A 16,662-nucleotide genomic window follows, 5' to 3' on the forward strand; every position below is an offset into this window, starting at 1 on the left:
TTTATAGACAAAATTAATTTCTAAGCTTGTTCATATGCTTCTTCATGTCAATGAGATACTTTAGGATGTAAATCAGTACATAGTTCAGTTTCCCTTAGGTAAGCTTTCATTGCACGCCTGGCACCTCTTTGCTTTTATGTACAAGGAAAGCAGTTCAGGGTTTGAGGATTTTCTTCACAAATAGGCAGAACACATATATAACAAATGTAGGGAATTTAAAACTGAAAGCTGAACTGGGTTAGCGATGAAGTTTAGGACAGAAAATACTGTTTCATTAATTTTGTGTCAGTTCTTCCATCCACCTGTTGCTCCTGGTAGATGTTGAAGTTCTTGACCAAATTTTTCTGAGTATAGTAAGACAGTGGGCTGAAAGACATGAAGTTCTTGGAAGTTTCATGAAAATGGGATCAGGGTCTCTCTGTACAGACCCTCTTGCCAGTAAGGTCACTGCATCAGCACACTCCTTTGTAAGGCATCAGGGAATCTGCACACCTTACGAGAAGAACTGCACTCAGATGTCATACTTTCTTACATCTGACAAAATACAGCTGAAAGTCACAAATTCACAGGAAACCAGGCTTCAATCATTCCCACTGCTCACATAAGCAATGCATTATTTTTTTTATATTCCTCTTTTAATTGACATTTAAATCTAATACAAGAATCCTTTCATAAAGAGAAAATATCTAATTCATGCATCACATCTTGAGTATTTAATATTTATTACTAACAACATAAGATTGGATGATGTAATGAATTATTAAAGGAAATGAACAATAACAAGAGCAGAAGTTGAAGCTGGCAGTAATATCATAGCCATTAAACACACAAAAAACATCATAGTGTCTTGCTGCATTCCACTCTGGTATTTGTATGCTTGTAGCTATATGTGTAACACACATTAGATCTTGTTCTGCTTCCCGTTATACGCTCCCAGCCTCTCAAATGATGAAGAGAAGCTAGACTTGGATTTCTGGGGGTCTTCTCATATCCCCCTAGTTTCATGTCTCCAACTCTTGTCTCACCTTCCTTACCCTGACAAAAGATCTGCCCCTGAGCAGGGAAGGGGTGGATTTAGGAAAAAGAAAAACTGAGACATCTTTGTGGTGCTGGGCACTCTGTCACTGGGGTGTAGAGCTGAGAGGAGAGGGGATTTAGGCTTGAACGAAAAATCTTTGTTTCCTTGGCAATAATCACCAGGTACTGCAGCAGTTGTTTGCATGCAATTTGTTATATGATGAGAAAAGACGTTCAGGTTTAATAATCCATCATATATCTGTATTAAACTGGAGAGGAGCAAAATATGAAGCAACAAAGTATGCTCTTCCCTATAATGCTGTATCAACTAAATGACATTTTTCAGATAAGGAAGGATGAATAATCATGACAGAATTGAGACTCTGCTGATCCGTGATGCTGTTCATTAAAACAAAAAACTATGGGTGCCTCTCCCTCTCAGTATAGGGACACATCTGATGACAGTGTTTCAAAGGCAGGTTTAAGTATTTAACATTTGCAAGTATTCCACCTGTGCCTCTGCAATTTTTTTTTTTTTTTGCACTAATGATGCATTTGTTCACATTCATTTGCACCAGCCACAAGAAAAAAGCCTCATTAGAAACTGCTGGTGATAAAATAGTTGAATCAATTGACTGGTTAGCTAACATACGGTGGCTTCATCAAATGGTATCAAAAGAGATGCAAGTGTGAGTCAGCAAATGTTCATAAATTGGATACCTGAGTAATACTTTATAGCAAGCTGCTGTAGTGTCTTTCTCAACATCATCATCTCAACATCATAAGCCCTGTTATTTTTACTGCAGTTGCACCTAAAATATCTAGGTATAAATTGGAATCCAGAAGTGGGCATGAGGCAAGAAGAAAACAGTCCCAGTCCCCAAAAGCTTCCAATGTAGGTAAATATAAAGGAAAAACACAGTATATGAAGATCAGATTATTAAAGGGGAGAATCATGGAATGCACATGCTCTGTGCTTAGTCCCCCATGGATTTCTGGCTAGGGCTTTTTCACTAAAGTTTAGTCATGTCTTGCTCAGACTTGCTTTCATCTATTCTTCATTAGGAATTGAAACCTGAATAATTCCCAGGTTCCTTCTCTATCCACTAAGAGGGGTTTGTACCCACTCAAGAGCTGATGAGGTGATGTTTGATCTGAAGAAATGCTGTTCTGAAACAATGGCTGGGCAGGAATGGCTCTTTCAGTGGATCAAAATGGAGCTTAGCAAAAGGATACCATGAGCTAATAAAAGCTTCAGAGTTTGAAACAGAGGTCACGCTACCTGAAGACAATTAGGGAGCTAGCAGTAAATAAGACACTCAGGCTGAATTTATGTAAAAGCACAAAGGACTCCAGAGTAATTAGTTAACAGGAAAGGGAATTAAAGGGAAAAAAAAGTGAGTAATTTCCAGCTCTACTGAGGCCTGTGTTAGGAGAGAGAGGAGAAAACAGAGCACGGCAGAGAATCAAGATGATGCCTTTCAAATGCAAAAAAAAAAAAAGCACCCAGCTGCCACAAACAACAAAGTTGCCGTAAGCTTCCCTAGAGTCATAACCTGATACCATGGGTGAGTTCAGAGGGGCTGCACTTTATCCTCATCCATTTGTCTTTCAAATAATGGAACTGTGATTCTGAAGGCAATGGAAATATTTCCTTTAATGGGCTTTGGATCAAGCTCTAACAAACGTTTTAAAAAGAAGCTGTGAAACGCATCTCACCTGCTGAAAGTCTTGCTGAAAACTGCTACTTTTCACAACATTTTAGACTGCTTGAAAGCTACAGATAATAATTCGTAGCATTTGCATCAGAAGACACGATAATTCCACATACTGAGACAAGACAGGAAAGTTTATCTTGTCCAATATAATGTAGGTAGAATATTTTGTCTGCCAGGAAAACTGGACTTCTCTCAGTAAGTAAGTGCCTGTCAAGGAACAAAAATCAAAAGATCTGAGGCAGATCTGATAAATGCATCACTGCAAAAGAAAGAGGGGAAGGAAGGATGAAATATGCTACTTGGGACACAGCTGTTCATAAATCCCTGTTGCAGCAAGGGACTGCTTAAGCATAAGTCTAACTCTAAACTGGCATCTCTGACTTACAAGATACTTGAATTCTTATCAGACTAGTGCTAGCACCTGTGGTCCTGCCTGAATTACCCATGTGCTACCTCTGGGTAAACAGCTCAATTAGGCAAAGTCACTATGACAAAAGGAAGAAATGAAAATCCAGTTACATAAATCCATACAAAGTTACTACACACAAGAGCTAATTAGAAATACCCAAAAATAGTGTTCCATATCTAGTGATCCTGGGAATTTTCCCTGCAGAAAGATGTATATGTTGGGTGCAGTTCATTCGTGTGGACCATAGGAGCATAAGGCAGCTTTTAAAGCCTAGTTCAGAAATGTGTCTAGTCAGTTTTCCAACTGCAGGATGTCCCTGACAGAGGGTTAGGGTGCAGTAAGGATGCAGCAGCAGATACCATAGACCTTTCCCAGCACAGAGTGACTCAGGTTTAAATATAGATAGAATGCCTTTCTATATTAGATGAAATCTGTCTTCAGGAATTACTCTAAAGTCCTTTGAGTCTCTCCCAACCTTTAGTCTCACAACAGTTTGTGAGAAGTTTTTCTCTGGTTTATTTAAAAGACATCCTTTTGTTTGTTTTTAATCTGCTCATTCCATTGGATTGATCCACATCCTTGTCCTCTCTGAGTGACAACATAAGCATTATATGCAGAAAGGGAAAACAAGCAACCTATCCAAGGTCTGCTAGAGTCAAAACTGCTTAATGTTCAAAAAGAATACTTTGCAATATTTCTGTAGAAGACATTAGACTGGGAAGAAGTGAGAGCTCATTAAAATTGTCACACATACTTTTCAAGTAAAAAACTTGAGAAATCAAGCAGGGTTGATAGGTACAGCTTTTAATTAACCAGGCCAAACAAACCATCTCCAAAAGTGTTGCCTCATGTGAGTGAAAGAGTGTTGATGGCTATTTGCTTTGATCTTAAGAGTATGAAAGAATAATATGTATTTAACAAGGCTGGTAGAAAAATAAAATCTGAGAAAAGACAGAGGTGTCAACTCATTAGATGTTAAGGTGCAGCAGAGGTAAATTTTGTGCACTGCTATACTGTTCAGCCAATCTGTTTTAGAGGTGTGATTTTAATTCATAGATGTGTATTACATTAACTCAATACAGCAAATGTCTTTGAAATCCCCATCAAAATCAGTTGACCTGTACTGGTATAAAACTGGGGGCAAACCAAGCTTACTTCTGCAGGTTTCAGCACTGCCGGTAGGGTAGCTATCTCTTCAAGAGCATAAAGCGATTCCTTTCAAAATAAAATAGCCCTGATACTTAATGTAAAGATTCACTCTTCTGTCTGCCTCTAACATCAAGTGTCTGACACCTCACAATGTTATTGAAGTCATGATCATAGCACTGTGCAGATAAAAAGGGAGTATACTGGATCTGATGAAATCAGAGGCAAAGTAATTTTTATTATCTGAGAAATCCTATTTGAAACTGTGTCTTCTCAGTCTCACTTTACTGCTCAAGACCAAAACCACTCTTGCTTTCATAGGCTATGAAAAGATATATATTCAGATATGCTAGCAGACATTGAGACAATAACTGACTTTTTTAATTTTACAAAGATTGAGAAGCAAGAGAGAGGCTAAATTAAAGAGTACAAGGGGCAGTAAGTGAGAAGCAGAAGCACGGGCACAGCTCTCAAGTGAGTCAGAATTACTAGTGATTTATGCAGATGTAAATGTGAGTAAAGTTTGACTGAGTGAATGAATTGTACCTACTGATGACAGCTCTGGTATTTTTGAAAAGGTCCCACTGAGTCCCATCTGAGATCCGACTGTCTGTATTATATGGTAATGATCTTTGTACCTGTTTATCCTATTCTGAGAGTAATTTGTATGCTAATAGTATTGCCATTTAATAAACTATGCTTAAAGGAAGACTTCCCTTATCTGCATGCAGGTATAAATGAGCTTCAGAGTTGACTGACAATGAACTGGAAATAAAATAAATGCCATTAAACTATGTGTTAACTATCTGGATCAAAACAAAATTACACAATCTAGCTGAATACTCTTTTTAGAGCCTCTTTTTATTTTAGAAAAGAATACTGTTAGCAGTGATAGAAGGTGACACTATGATGCTGCTCCTTGCTATTTCCTAATTTCCCCTTCTGTTCCTAAAAATGAACTTTTTTATTTTTTTTTTTTTGCATTTAATCTCTGTAATTTAGGAACACAAATATTTATGTCAATATATACAGACATCTGAACTGAGTTATACTCCATCATAAAGCTTTCAGGTAAAATACATTCTTTTCAGGAGATGGTGCTCCCTTTAAGATAAAATAGCAAAACTGGTTTTGCCCTGTTTTTAACATACTCAAGTATTAAAAGTGAGACAGATGTTTTCCTGTGATAACCAAAGAAAAAAGTTACAAAAATGGTATGTGTCTAGACATGTCTAAATATATTGTAGTAATATGTCTCAAAACTTGCAGCTGGGGAATACTGGACAACAGCACCTCTATGTATATGGGAAAGCAAGAGTTGTCAAACAACTAGTTTAGTGATGAAACAAAAGAAACCCAAACAAAAGCAACACCAAAACAGGTTTCTTGCTGTGTTTTAATCCTTTCAGCTTTCTAAATCTTTGTGATAGTTTCAAGGTGCTTGTGAGCCTGGTCATCCTCAGTCTTCTGTGTTAAACAAACACTCACATTTCTGGTCTTTTTCCACATAGAGAACTTGATCTTGTGTCATATTTACAAGATATGGCCACTTTGTGACTCTTCCCTATGTCTGTCCTTGCCCTATTTCAAATCTGAATCAAAACAGTAGATATCGTGACAGGAGAGATGCAGTAGAACCTTGGACTGAGATAAGAGCTAATCTTAGCATGTCCTGCCTGGCAAAAGGAAAGATTTCTTGGTTATTAGTCTACCTTGTGGACAGGACATAATGAAACATCATATTTACGTAGCCATACATTGATTAGTCTGAACATTCATAGCATAAAAAGATAGCGATGTATTAGAACATGAAGAGGAAAGGATCAGGAACCAGACTTTGCAAAATTTTGTTGTGGTAATCCTGGTAGAAAATGAACTGAATTGCCAAAGAAAAAGGTTGCCAATTTTTCTATTTGCTAACAAATTCTGCTAGTTTTATGAAATCTTTGTAACCCCAGTGCATCAGAGAAAAGTTCTTTCAGCACAGGATGCTATGCCCCCATTACTAGTGCTCAATATAATCCCACCATTAATGATTATTTTTATGATTCAGACATTACTAGGAGTTCAGACAGCCATTCGTACAACCAGATTCACTCCAGATGTAAAACTAAGCCCTTAATAAGGGACTTAAGTAGAATTTAAACAGTACATAAAGCCCTGAATTACCCTCTGTGTGGGAGTTTAATTCACTTACAGGAATCTTCTTCCCTATCTTCTTGTCAGAACATATTTCAAAAATAAAAGTACAATAAAACCTGCTATAATTCTATATATATACAACAAGCAACTGACACCAGGTACACAGTGTGGTACTGGCTTCCTTTCAGAAGCTCTGCATGGCATGTTCATGTGCCCATACATCCGTTATAGATATTGGATGAACAGTGTTCATTTTCAGTGATTTCAACTTCCATGCTGATGACTCATCTTTCAGCTACACACGCCCTTGCTCTCATGTCTTTAGCTCTCATCACTTCTAATTTCTTGTGCCCTTGGTTGGGCTACCTGCAGGCTTGTTGGAAACCCTGGAGCAATCCTCACTGGGCTGCTGAATTTATGCTTAATTTGAGTGATAATGATAGGGATTGTATGTGGTTCAGTGAAGCCTTAGACCCACATCCTTGTGCGAAATATCACAGAGCACAGAAATTTTATGTCTTTTTAATGTGTGAGTCATGTTCTACCACTTGTGTGTGTCCCTTAAGCAGCTCCTCTTTTCACTGAAAATGTGAAAATATTTTTAATTCTGATAGAAAAGTAGTAATGAAATAGTAGCATTTCTTTATAATAAAACCCTGTGGTTAAACCAGAGATCTTAGTATCCTCCTACAAACCCTGCATGTTGGCCAGGCATTAGACACAGTTTCAAAGTGCTGTTGCTATGCTTTTGCTCACGTAACCTTTCACACTCAAAATGATCCCAGAAACTCCTCCCTAGAAGACTGTTCATCATGCATACGATATGATTGGCAGCAGCCCATGTACCTGTCATGTTAATCAAGAACTTACTGTGCCTTTTTGCATCACCTCCCCAACAGATCTTGATCTGTTACCTCTAACGTTACACTTAGTTTGAAAAATTTGGGAATCAGGAGCTCTCTTTTATTTAGGGTTTGTGCAGTGTGGTTTTAATCCCATAATAGTGTTTTTATATGCTACGGCAATATACACCAGAGTAGTGCAACCATAATGATGCACATAGCAGTACAACTTGGACTAGAAAAGAAGCACAGAAGGTTGCATTCTCTCATTATTTTTTGTACAAACTCCTAATTAAGGATCTTGATTCACAGCCTGGTGAAGTCAATGGAAAAACTCCAATGAGATTAGCTGGCTTTAGATCAAATCCTGAACATCAGTCAGAATATGTGCATGAAGCAGGGATAGAACATGAACTGAAAGGGAGAGAAGGCACAACTGGGGTTTAGTTTATTGCAACTCCATATGACATGGAAGAGTGACAGATTGATTGGGACATCTCAGTGTGTAGGACAGCCCCTCAGAAAGGCTCACCTTAACAAGGTTCCCAGGAGTTGAGGAACAACTTAAAATTGTATTAGAGAGGTGTCATAAGAAAGGGAAATTGTAATAAATACACATCATACAGGTTGTCATTCTTATACGTGCAAACATATGGTTCATTTGCTTATTTGATGCTCATGCTATCTGATATGCTAAACACTATTGCATTAAGTAGTCAGTAATACATAATGAAATTAGGTTTATTGGCTTGTTCCATTATGAAACTCTCTAAGGAGAGAGAATAGAAATGAAAAGCCCTTTTCTTATGTCTTCCACTGCACTAATATTCTCTATCTGGTGCCTGCCAGCTTTTCATTGGGTCAAGTAGCAATGGGGGTCCCATTCCGCCTTCTCATTACTCTGCAGTGGATTGACTTCAAATGGAAAGAGAAGAGAGAAAGAAGTGAAAAAACAAAGCAGAATAAGATTAAGAAGAAAAATAAAATACTGTATTTTTCTTTCCCTCATCTGTGCTCATTCTTCCTTTTCCTTGTATCTCCATCTTCATCTTTCACTTATATGCTTTCCATTCCAATGTCTTCGCTCTCAGCTTGAGGGAAAAGACAGACATAACTGGAAACATGGAGGACACAAAGAAGGAAAGACTGAAGGTACTTCAGGTCAGTCTGTGCAATCCTTTGGTTGTAAAACTTTTTTAATGCCAATATCGTTAGTTGTGCTGGGTTACCAAATATTTCTGCCCATGTGTACTCACTCTTCAGTGAGTGCTGCCGTGTTGTATATTCCTCCTAGATTCAATGACATTATTCAGAGGGATGCATGGACAAATGCTTGCACACTTATGTCTACAGCCAATGCTGTAAAAGAAAAATACCACTGCTGATAGCAAACAAATATTCAAGAAATATATTATGGCTGTCTCCATTAGTCTTTTGTGGCACCCTCTTTTCTGCTACCTTTACAGAGAAACTATAATATAAGCATAAGATATTTTTAGCTAGAACATAGAATATACCTTGCAGCTCTCAGCATTCCCTCAGGAAGGGTATAATGATGGCTTTGTCTGTTTAGCACCATATATGCAGCGGCAGTGTGGCCTGAGAGATGAAAAATCACGGCAATTCTATACAGCAATCTCAGCTTTTGTAGGAGTTCCCATATCTTAACATGTAAGTTCAGACCAACCACTGGAAGCATGCCTTTGATTTCTATCAATCTGTCAGCAAGGAAAGGAACTGAAATGATTAATCAGATTTAGCAGATGTGGAATCAATTCTATTGGTTCCCTAAGCAAAAGTAGAATTTCATCAACAGATAAGCTTCATTTGTATTCATGTTGACTTACAGTGATGGCATCCAAGATATCTGGAATTGCTGTGATCACCAATGCCCACTTTTCAAGTGCTCTATTTTAAAACTAAAACAGGAAATGAACTTCTTTACAAGCACTCAGACACTGATGAGATAGAAGGGTTAAGGCATATCAAAGCTATGCAAAGCTCCTTTTTGTAGAAAAGCAGGAAGGATAAAAAATAGAGATACACTTAATCCAGGCTTCAAGCACCTGACTTAAAAAATAAAATCATAGTAATATTAATATCCAATTGCTATTCACCTAGCCACATTGCTGAGAAAGCTGGAATAGCATGCGAAAATATGTTTTATATGAAACTTGCTACCAGCATAGAAACATCTACACCTCCTTTATCTCCAAACAGTGGGTGCATAAAGCAGGGTGGTTTGTGGCACTAAGCAGCAAAGCTCTTTGCCTGTGCTAGTCATCTGGTCTGATTTCAGTATAGGTAGGGTTTTTTTCAGACACTGCGTATAGGTTTCACCCCCCCAGCTTTGCTCATCTAAAAGTTAGGTATCTCATGTAAGACAGAGTTGAGTGCCAAGAAATGCAAATAACTACTGTAGACCAAATATTGACTTCAGCTAAATTAAAGTTAAGTGACATCAGTCTTCTCCTTTGTTAGTAGACTAGTGCAAATTTTGGAATTTTCAATCCATTCTGTCTTGATTTCTCCCCAAGCGCATGTTTTATTTTATTTTTTTTAAGATAACGGATATTCTGGAAGGTTTCAGTACAAGCTAAACAAACAGTGTTGACATTCTCTTAATTGAAATGTTTCATTGAAGTTTGTTGAACTGCCCTGACACATTTCTTCTCAGACTGTTTCAAGCTGAAATGCTATTTCACACTGCAATATGCGCTGTATGTTGTATTTGATCAGTTGATCGAGCACTCCTCCTGTTTACCAATTAATTCCCTTTATTTTTTAACTCCTTATCTCTCTAATTACAACAGCACTCACAAGAGAGGATTCTTTTCTCAAATAACAAAAAAGTTTAAAATGTGTTAAAATGTTCATGGTTTTGGAAGCAGTAGAGCAGCAGAAGATATGCAGAAACAGATGGTGGCCATGAGTGCTCTGAAGGCGGTAGGAGAAAGGTCCTGCCCAGGAGACTGATAGAGCAATTCAGATGCAGCGCATAGCTGTGGGCAGACCTCACTTTGCAGGTAATGAAACCTGATGGGTCCTTGCATTTCACATGGCAGCATGAAAATCCCCTCGATTTTGACATTCCAAGGGGCAGCTGTAAGACTTCAGCAATTACCAGATAATTGTCCCCACCCATAGAGTTAGATGTCTTCAGATCCAACACCTGCTCAGTTTTCTTTGCATAAGGCTGTTGAAAGACAGGTTTTCATTTTGGTGCTTAATTATTCTCCCATGTTTCCTTTGAATAATGCAAGAAACTGAGTGCAAAACACCAAAATTAAGTGTAGAATGGGAGGGATGATTTTACCACACAGAGCAGCTTTATTTATGGCAGAGAATCAATGATCATAATTCACAGAGATGGGACTGAATTGAATCCTGAAAGCAAGATTAGGAGCCAACAAGCATTGAGCATATGTTATTGACCCCTAAACATACTTCTTGTCCAGTCCCAGAAAACAATTTAAATTATGAATATTTGCTTATTACTGATTATTAATGCATTGAAAGTATGAGTAATGCATTCGTTCAGCCTACCTCATTTCTCAGCTATCCTATTTAGATTCTGAGTGGAGTGAATCACATATGTTTGTATGCATTCACTACAGTGTTTGGTGATCCTCAACTCACGGTGAGGGAATAGCACCTCTCTATGGTAAAGCAAAAGGGGCTGCAATTCCCATTTATTAAATGCTTAAATCAAAAAGGATTTTTATAGTTTCCCTTGAGGGATTTGATCCTGAATCCACTGAAGGCACTAACAAGACATATTTTTATTATGAGATCAGTGTCTAGACTTGCAAATTTATTTTATCTAATATATGAACTGTTCCTTCCTCAGTGGACACGTGGGGTGATAGAAGCGAGAAGTGAGATGAAGAAAAGCCCTGTTGCACTTGCTGAGAATATATGACCATATATGAAAATAGTTCTTATCTATGTCAAAATCTACAGGGTTGGAGTTCAGAACATTAGGCTTGTTCTTCTTTGTCACATTTCATTTCTACATTGAGCTAAAATCCACAGCACATTCCAGGAAGAAGTCACACCTTTCGCAAAGGGCAAACAATCTTTTCAAACAGTTGCACACCAGACAAGTGCTGTTGCTCCTGAAAGCCAGTTTCTCAAGACTTTGATCCAAAGAAGGGGGTTAATTTTCCAAAAGAAAACCTGCAGCTCTACTGCTACATGATCCAAAGAAGCTGACCACGGGATCACAAGAAGAGAGATCAGGTAAAAGTATCTAGGATTAGCCAACCAATGTGGAATTTCTTTTTGATTCCTGCAGCTGATAACCTTGAATTCCCTCTCTAAGGCGGCAAGTAGCAAGAACCAAAGATAAATCCCATAACTAAGGCGGTGAGCCATATGAATGAGGCTGCAACTTAGCTATTTCTGAAAATTTTAAAGCAGAATACTGTTGTGGTTTAAGCCCAGCCACGCAGTCGCTCCCTCACTCCTCCTCTTTCCTCCCCATCACTGCTCCCAAAGGGATGGGGAGGAGAATTAAAAGAGTGTAACTCCCACGGGTTGAGATAAGAGCAGTCCAGTAACTAAGGTATAACACAAATCACTGCTGCTGCCACCAATAATAATAATGATAAGGAAAGTAACAAGGAAAGAGAATACAACCTCTCACCACCCACCGACCAATACCCAGACTGACCGGGCAGTGATCTAGCCCTTCTGGGTAACTGCCCCCAGTTTATGTACTGGGCATGACATGCTGTGGTACGGAATACCTCTTTGGTTACTTTGGGTCAGGTGTCCTGTCTCTGCTTCCTCCCGGCTTCCCCTCCTCGCTGGCGGAGCATGAGACTCAGAAAGTCCTTGGTCAGAGTAAACATTATTGAGCAGCAAGTAAAAACATCCGTGTTATCAGCGCTGTTCCCAGACTGAAAGTCAAAACACAGCATTGCACCAGCTACTAAGAAGGAGAAAAATGACTGCTGCTGCTGAACCCAGGACAAATACTCAAAGGAGAGGGGACATGAAGACTGGGAGCCGTAAGCAGACCTGGTACAGGTATGTTTAGGCTTTGTTTTACCATCTAATATAGAACCTGATTTATGTGGGATTTTTTAGGATTTACATATATGGATCAATTGCAATAAAATATTTTACATAAATCAGAGCATACAATCTGTTGAAGATCTGGGCAATGACGTATTCAAGCTACAGAGAAAATGAGAGAGAGAAACAGGACTGGTGCAAACTGTCTGTGCCCTGAAAAGGGGATCAAGGGCTAAGGACCTCCAGTTCTGGCCCATGGCAAAATATTCAGACTCAGGAAATGTTAACATATTTTTCAAATATCAGGGGCCCAAATACTGCAGCTTCATAAACCTAAAAATGCTTGTTAACTAAATCCTCAGAGGAAATAAAAAATATTTCATGGTGCTTTAATTAATGTAGTCTATTAATTAGCCCTCCCTAGTTAACACACCTCTCTATGCAAATTTACAAATTAACATTACTATAAAGCAGTGTTATCTTGTCATATTGTGAACTCAGAAGATCAGGGAGAGCAGTGATCATGTATGCATGACTATTACAAATAAACTATTATCATGACTGAAAGGAAGAATGTGGAAAAGAAAGAATATTCTTATCCCTTAAGGTAGAATAGGTCTAGTTGCACTATTTCTGTAATAAAAGACTGAATTCTAAAGAAGTTATGTGATCTGGTTTATTTAGCAATGTGTCCATCACAGTTTTGCTGTCAGAACAGTAAGGGATTTGTATTTCCTTTTTTTCAGCACTTCTAGCTACACCAGTTTCTTATTTTATATTTTTTTTAAAGCTAGTAAAGGAGTCCATAGAGTTTATAGTTGCTGGGCAATGAAAAGGGAGAAGAAATAAGTTCATTAAAATAGTTAATCTGTATGTGACATTGCAGGGTTTAATCATATATAGAGAGAAAGGCAGACCAGGTTCCTTCTCTTTATTAGGAGCAAAGATACATGTGATTTAGTATTTTAATTAGCTGTGTACTTTATTACAGCCATACAAATCCTCATTTCATTTTCTGCTTTCTGTCGCAAGGATGTCTGGAAAAATACTGTATAGATGATTTATTTTCTTTCCTTTAAAACTGTGACATTAACTATTTTGTCATTTAACAATTAAAAAAACCTCAAATTCTACTTCGCATCAGTGGATGTACTGGTAATATTTTGCACACAGAGTTTAAACAGTCTCTCCCTTTGCCTCAGTGTAAATCCCCCTCCTTTTGTTTACTCCTGCTAAACACCAGAAGGCCTTCTGGGATGCTCAAAAATTACAATGTGCTTATAATTATTGTTAGTAAATTAATACAGAAGCATATGTAAATACTGTATGCAGTATGTAAGGTTTTTTGTAAGCAAATCAGATGGGGGAATATCAGGCTACCAGAATCTCAAGATCTAGGCTTAATTCAACTATTGAAATTCTAAGTCTTAAACAGTGCTCTCCTCACTCCTTTTTTCAATATCAGAAAAGCCAGGGACTGCCTGTAGCAAACTGTATACTGAGCATATTTGCTACATACTGTAAGGATAGGCTGTGTCTGATAGGATGAGCAGCTCTTTGTTGAATAGAGAGTATAATCAAAATGCAAATACAGGTTTGACTGAACACTAAATAGAAAATTATTTTTCATCATCAGTTGAGCAGTTAAAAATAAAACTGCTATTGGTGAAAGTAGGGAAATAATTGGAAAGTTCTCTATGCCCTGTGGCATGGGTTGTTTACCCAAATATTGCTGTTTCATTGCAAGCACATCTGTGAAATACTTCTCAGATTTGTACTTTCTTTCACAAATACTTCCCTGATTTACTTTTAGCTGCATTGTACGTTACTGTAACATGGGAAATACTTCTTTGTGTCAGTTTTAGATAATGTTGTTTTAGTATATTATAATTATGTCTTATGTGACCCAAACTAACCTCCATGAGGTCCTATGCACAAAATCTGGTGTTCAATTTCCAGGGCTTTTTGAATTACTAATTCTGGGTTTGGTCTTTGAAAATGATAATAGGCTAAAGCAATGTTGCTGTTATATTTGTGAACTGAAAGGGTTGCTAATGAAGTTCTTTCTTAGATACTGTTGCTCATTTTTCTGTCTGTATTTGAATATGGAAATATCATCACAGTTATATATTGTGCATACTGTTCACAACTTAAGTTGCTTTTGATTTTAATGCTTTACTGTTTAATTGACATTAGCATGTAATAATGTAGATGGTTTGTGTTAACTCACAGATAAGCTATTGGCCATCACAGACAAAATGTCAATAAAGCCATGCAAAGACCATGCAACCCCATTCCAGTTGCTGGGGGAGTATACCAGTATGCTGGTCCAGTGGCTAAATCCTGCTTAAACAGAAGAGACAGAATATGGAGGCTGATGTAGTTATGGCTTATTATACAACCTGTACAGCTGTGAAGCAATTATGCCATAGCCTGGGGGTATAGTCCGCTTCCCTGAAGCCTCCACTGATGTCTTCTACATGAAGCTGATTCACTCCGGCTTTGTGTGCGGTAAACAGTCAGCTCTGATAGCATTGCAGTGATTTAACTGCTGATGAACCCAAACATATGTATCATACAATTACCCACGTGTATTCAGTTTGGCTTTGTTCTCAACCAGATTTATATCCACAGAGCTGTATGACCACCACTAAAGACAAAGAGGCCTCTGGCATCAAAGTTTTCCATCAATGAGCTGCCAAAAGCAATACTAAGCTAGCCGTGCTTCAGTGCTGTTTAAATGATATTATTAAAACAGAGAACTCCCACCAATCCAGCAACTGGTTTATGACGGTACCTTTTGTTCTGACGCAGAATCTCTGGGCTCTTTCTCCAGTTAATAACTGCTCTAGGAGAAGTGCTTGGTTTATACCCAATTGTAACTTCATCTCCAATTTGAACAATAGACTTTTTTTTCCCCGCAGGATTTTTGGAAAAATCAGGTGCTGCAGCTGAAAACAGAACAAGAAAGAGCAGGGCGGTATGCAGCTGACAAGCTACTAAATGGACTGGCTAAATTCTTCCAAGTTACATAGTAGGTGAATCCAATAATTTCTTTGTGTTTGATGTTTTGGTGAAAGTACATGTATTCAACAGAAAACATGCATTTAAGTACCAAAGAATGGAATTAATTGTGTCTTATTTAATGTTTATGCTGCTTCTGTCTACTTAGAAACTGTCTGCTCTGACAGTCTTTCCTTAGGGTTAGCTGCAGGCTGGGAGAATAGCTCTATCTATGACTAAGAACAGTGAGCAGAGCTATGTCAGCAGGATAAACAAACTCCTGATCCCAGTTACATGTACTCATCTGCAGAGAGTATTCGGTTATAATCACAGATTTTCAGTGGCTTTCTGTTCAAAAACTGACACTGGTTACTGAAAATATGTTTATTTTTTCAGTAATTTATGTGAAAATTCACTCTTGAAGGAAAAAACACATGAACTATACAAGTTAGGTGTTCTTAAAGTCTTTTACTAGTTTCACTAGTATTTGGCCATTGAACAAACTTTATATTTTAATATCTATAACAGAATATATATATGTACAAATTCCATTTTATGTGCATCATTAGTAATCATTAATGAGATTACTTGCTACATGTTATTTGTTTTTGTATACATATTTGCCATATGCTCTTTGTTTGTAGTTAAAGCTATTTTTCTTGCTTTCTCAAATGACTTAAAAACTGCAGAATAACTATTAATAACTCAAAATACTAAGTGAGAAACAGCATTCGTTAAACTTGTGTGTATGTGTTAAAAAAAAGACCATAGATGGATTAGATTCTTCCCCCAGGCCAGTCATGAAATAAAATTAAAAGAACATTTGTATGTGGGTGAAAAACAAGCAGCAAAGAAATACCAGCAGACTTGAACTGCCAGGTGGAATGTAATCTACTAATTCCTTGATTTCAATTTTCCTCCAATGAGTATCCTTTTATACTCAGCACCTGCTCATTTTAGTGACATTTACTCACCTCTCACCCGCAACTCAGCACTGGCATATAGTGCTGTACTTGTTTTCTGCCACACACTGATAGAGGCCAGAGTCTGACATATTCAGCACAGGTATTAAAAGAGTTCCATTTTCTATTTGAATTCTTTCCTGATAAAGAAATATAAGCAAAAAACGCTGACAAAGACAATGAATGTACAATCCCAAAGTTTTTTGATATCACACTGGTGCTCCTGATCATAATTCAGAAGCAGAAATGTTAATTTACCTGGAAGCAGCGTGAATGCATATGTCAGAAATATAAAATGTGATGTATACCTCACTATATGATGATGGTTATGTTTTCAGACCTCTTGGCTTCTTCAAACTTTCCAAGAACCTGAGGCACATGTTGCAGTGTCATTGCCTTAA

General features: G+C 37.8%; 1 pseudogene; it reads right to left on the reverse strand.

Moving 5' to 3' along the window:
- The window catches only part of LOC136018100 (contactin-6-like), an 82,915-nt pseudogene that overhangs the window by 24,467 nt on the left and 41,786 nt on the right, over positions 1-16,662 (reverse strand).

The sequence above is a fragment of the Lathamus discolor genome, chromosome 7 (assembly GCF_037157495.1).
Source record: "Lathamus discolor isolate bLatDis1 chromosome 7, bLatDis1.hap1, whole genome shotgun sequence".
Lineage (NCBI taxonomy): Eukaryota > Metazoa > Chordata > Aves > Psittaciformes > Psittacidae > Lathamus > Lathamus discolor.